This window comes from Zingiber officinale, chromosome 9B, assembly GCF_018446385.1.
Source record: "Zingiber officinale cultivar Zhangliang chromosome 9B, Zo_v1.1, whole genome shotgun sequence".
NCBI classification, from domain to species: Eukaryota; Viridiplantae; Streptophyta; class Magnoliopsida; order Zingiberales; family Zingiberaceae; genus Zingiber; species Zingiber officinale.
Genome location: NC_056003.1, coordinates 50,803,960 through 50,809,086, shown reverse-complemented (window position 1 = coordinate 50,809,086; position 5,127 = coordinate 50,803,960). Strand labels below are relative to the sequence as shown.

At 38.4% G+C, this 5,127-nt stretch overlaps 1 long non-coding RNA gene across 1 annotated transcript; it reads left to right on the top strand.

Moving 5' to 3' along the window:
- The first annotated feature begins 1,482 nt into the window (after nucleotides 1–1,482).
- Nucleotides 1,483–2,799, top strand: LOC122024316. The gene is made up of 2 exons (XR_006123391.1): nucleotides 1,483–1,941; nucleotides 2,438–2,799. It is a non-coding gene; the product is annotated as an uncharacterized LOC122024316 (long non-coding RNA).
- The last annotated feature ends 2,328 nt before the right edge of the window (nucleotides 2,800–5,127 follow it).

Sequence of the window (5,127 nt, the reverse complement as noted above, 5' to 3'; positions counted from 1 at the left end):
ATTCATAAGATTAATAACTACAAAGGGATTTGTATGTCTTCTTAGAAACTAATTGTGTACATTTAGTAAGGAGTTAAATTGTTGGAGCAGGAGTTTCACCAGTATCATGCCCTGAACTCTACATGTCACCTCTTCGTATTTGCCAATTTCTTCTTCTTAGTGGCTTTGCCCAAATAAACCCTTGAAATATCAACTTGCTCATGTCACTCCTTAGTTAACATATGGTTTGTTGGGCTTCTCGCATTGGGTGTCATGGATTGCTAGCAACCCAATCATAGTCTCAAATGGAATTTTATTTGTCGCCTCACAACATTGTAGTTGTAGGAGAATTAGGCCATATCAAGAAACTAAGCCTAATCTAGCTAATAAAGGCTCACATAGTTCCTTAAGTAAAGCTTAAGTAGCCCATTGATTATCTGCTCAATTTCCCCTTCACTCTGGGGATGAAAACTTGTAGAGTAATTTAAATTCATCCCTAACAATTTACAAGCTTGGTTTAAAATTGTCATTTATTATGTTTTGTGGAAGTTCAAAGCTTCATAACATGTCGAAGGAACAAGTGTGTTGCTGATGCAGGATCGGCCTAAGAGGATTTTTTAAATTTTAAAGGGTCATAACTTTTGAATTGGGAATCATAACAAGATTCTATTTTTTCACACTTTTAACTCTCTCAAATATCTATATTCATGATTGGGTAGAACCTGTAAATCGATGAGACCAATCAATCCGAGTATGCAAATCCAGAATTCTGGGTTTAGCGGCTATCAATCGATTACACTTCTTGCAATCGATTACTAACCCTAATTTTAGCCTTTCTGTGCTGAATTCATATCTTGCCTAGTATCTGATAATAAACCTCAACCTACCAGGACTTTCTTTACCCAACATTCAGTCATCCATGACCTATTGGGACTTCCCGTTGTCCAACATATGATCAACCTTGACCTGTCAAGACTTCTTCACTAAATATCCTATCAACCTTTGATCCACTTGGACTTCCTATCTCATGCCAAGTGTTCGGTCCTCCATAACCCACTTGAATTTTCATTTGTGACAAGTGTCTAGTTCTCTATGATACAATTTGACTTACTGTCTCATGCCAAGTGTCCGATCCTCCGTGATCCACTTGGACTTATGGTCTCATGTCAAATGCTTGGTTCTCCATGACCCACTTTGATCTCTCCCTTACCTAGCCCCTCTAGGACTTCGATTGCCTAATTCCTAACTAGATCTTTTACTATCTAGCCCCACTAGATGTTAGATTCAACACATAAATAATAATAAAATTATATGGATTAATTGAGGAATAATCCTATAGAATTTTCTAGAAATATTTATAATTTTTTCTGGATTTAAACGAAGGTTATATATCAAATTTAAGAGATAAATTTATAGGCTTTGAGAAAGTCTGTTTGGAATACCAAATTAAATGAGGAGTTGATTGGTATATAAACCTAAGTTCATTAATCGAACCGTAAGTTTTATTTTCCTCTCCTCATTTTCTCTCACGCCGCTCCACTCCCTCTCGTGAGTTCTCCTCTACCCCGATTCATCGTCGCCGACGTCGAGTGAAGCTGCCCACACTGCCGCTTGCCTTGTGGCCGATGGAAAAGCCTCCACTACCTTCAGTTGAGCCCTCTTGCTCTCTGGTTGTGTTGAGCCTTCCGCTTCCCCTCCGCTTGGCGACGCCACAGATCTGATGCCTCTCTCGTCAGCCCTAATTTGTTTTCGATTGCAAGCATGGGCTGTCGCCACTAGCCCCTTCTCCATCCCTCCACTACCTCACCTCTATTTCGGTCACCACTACTGTCTACCGAATTTCAGTGAGCTACTACTGGATGAGAGTCCGCGAGTCATTGTGAAGGTCGCTATGGCCAAAATATTAGACTATCACTCTGTTGTGCTGCTGGAATAGTGAGCCACTACCGAAGTAGCTGTTAGGTAACAAACTTGCCTTCCCTAAGTTCTGATCATATAGATTCGTGAAATGAATTTGAGTATGTCAATAATCCAATTGTTGATTGTTGAGGTATTGGATGAACAAATTGCTTAGGTTTAGTAATTGGATTTGATTCATCCACTTCTAATTAATAGGGATGATTAATTTGAGTGATATGTTGATTAACAAATTTAAAGATTTGATTAAGCAATCTATGGTGAGTTGATTAATGGAATTGAGGTTAATTGATTTATTATGGATTATATGGATGTTGTGAATATTAATGGGGTGTTAACATCAAGGATTGAGATTTGAAATGGATTGATGGATTAAGTTTTATTCATTAAATGCTTCAAAGGAATGTTGTTTAGAATGGGGAGGGAAAGGGGGAACCTTTAGGTGAATCCAATTAGGCTTTCGTAATTGAGTTGGGATTTGAGTTTAAGCTATTGGATTTGTGGTAGACTTTGATGAATAATTGTGTTATATGTATGCTAGGATTCGTACTCGAGATGGAGCATTGAATCTAAGGATGATTTGGATTTTCTATAATGAGGTGGGTATTTCTTCTTAGACTCTTTAGTAGATATTGACCTTGGTGCATGATATGTTTTCTTCAAAGTAATAGCTCTATTTTGCTTGACTCTATTCACATGTTACCTGATGCTTGATATTTGTTTGCTTGTACTTTGAGTTAATCAGTTTATATCGATGTAGTCTCCTTTGTTTCCATACTCTTGTAGTGTGCACACGTGTGTGGTGTGTACGATAGGATCATGCATGATGTTGCATAATCATGTATCTATTAGGCACGTGTGTGACATGTATGATTGACATATAGCTATTCATATGATTATAGATGTATACACGTGTGTGGCATGTATGATTGACATGTAGTTGTTCATATGATTTATAGATGTATACATGTGTGTGGCGTGTACCCTAGGAGGTTCAACATGGTAATGTATACATGATTTATAGATGTGGACATGTGTGTGACGTGTACTACAATTGATTTGTTTGGTTGGTTGTGATTGTGTACATTGCATAGGTATGCATATATGGTAATAGGATTATTTGTATCCTGCTCCTCAAGGTGATGCATGCATGTTATCAACTACTTCTCCCTTCGGGTGTGAGAACATCATAGTCATGTTATTTCTTGTTGCATGCATGCTATCGACTACTTCTCCCTTTGGGTGTGAGAGCGTCGTAGTGATGCTATTGTTTGCTCATTGCTTGATTGTATACATGTGGTCTGTGGATGAACCCTTCCTCTCCTAGATATAGGTTGTTACCTTAGACAACCCACGAGTTATTCATGATTGAGCGTTCTCCCGTAACCCCTAGCTAGATAGTTACATCATGGCTGCACATGAGTTATTCGTGGTAGAGCATTCTCCCATAGATAGGGACCCTTATATTTCGGACTGCCCACGAGTTATTAGTGGCAAATGTTAGCAATTCGAGCCGCAAAAATCACTTTTTGCATTGTGGAAACCTCGAAGCTAGCCACGGATCCGTGCGAAGATATATTTAAAATTAAATCATGTACATGTTTCTACACTAGATCTACTTTAGATCTACATGAAAAAAGATTATACCTTTGTTGTGAAGCCCTTCGCTTATCCCGCTCATCCAAGAGTTGTCGGATCTCGTAGGGTGTCAAGTGTACACCCCTCTAAAAGTATCAACACAGACAAAAGGTGGAGAAGAACCACTTAGAGTGTGCTAGCACTCTTGGGTGGCTCGGCAATGGAGGAGAGGGAGAGAACAAGAGAATGAGAGGAGGAAGAAGAAGACTTCAATGAGCACACAATTGCTTTACTCACCATTAAGTGGTCGACCACTTATGAGAGGTTATATACCTCCATGTAATACCAAGAGTCATGACTCTTGGTCTCCCTCATGAGGTGGCACACACTTGATGTAGCTATGATGATGTGGAACATCATCATTGGCCGACCCCCATGCTATGCCACAATGAAGTGACATTTGGTCAAGTCAAACTTAACCCTTCATCTTCCCTCTCAAGTCAAGTCAAACTTGACTCATTTATCTCCCATGGTTGATCAAATCTAACCATTGATTCAAGTCAATTTGATTTAATGAATCTCTATTCATTGAATTAAATTGATTCAATGAGTTATAATCTAAATAAGACTCATTGGATACATGAATCAAATTGAGTCCAACTCAATTAGTCTAATTTGGATTACTCTTAATCCAATTTGGTTCATCACATGAACCTAATCCTCTTAGTCCATCATATGAACCTATTCTCCATCTAATTGCCCTTTGTGTGTGACCCTATAGGTTCTTGTAACGTTGACAATGTTCCTAAACCCATTAGGAGCATAACTAATGAGCGGTATCTAGCAACACATCATTACTACCCAAGTTACAAGAATGTTGAGATCCAACATCACTTTTGTGACTACTAATTGTGACTCTCACAATATGTGACAATGTCCTTATATCCTTGACATCTAGATTGATCAAATGAGGCATAGACCGTGTCATCTTCTAATCAATCTATATCTTGAACTCCAAGTAGACTCATTCTAAACAAATGAGCTCAATATCTCATATTGACTCTTTTGGGCATAGCCATGCACATAGTGGTCTCACTCTATCAAGAATCATGATGTCACTCCTGTCATATAGGAGGGATAGATCCCATCTACATCACTCACATCCCTCCGCATAATTTGTTACATACCCAGTAATCACCTTTATAGTCCACCCAGTTACGGGTGACGTTTGACGAAACCAAAGTATGTAACTCCTTATGTAGGAAACCATGGTGACTTCAGGTCCAAGGACTGATAGTCATACTAATAGTCACATGAGAAAGTATATGACACTCATATAACGATCCATGATACTTTCTCATGGCATGTCATTCAGTATATTTTCTCCAATGCATACCCATGTGTCAACTTGATATCTCTATATCCATGACTTGTGAGATCAAGTCATCGAGTTGACCTACATGCTAGTCTCATCGCATTAACATTGTCCCTGAATGTTAATACTTGACTAGGAATGATTAAGAGTAGTGTTCTCTATATCATCTCACTATCAATTCAACCAATCGATTGATATAGATGAGAACCTTCTACTCAAGGACGCTATTATACTTAGTTATTTGGCACAAATACAAGTAAGTATAATAACCATAAAGA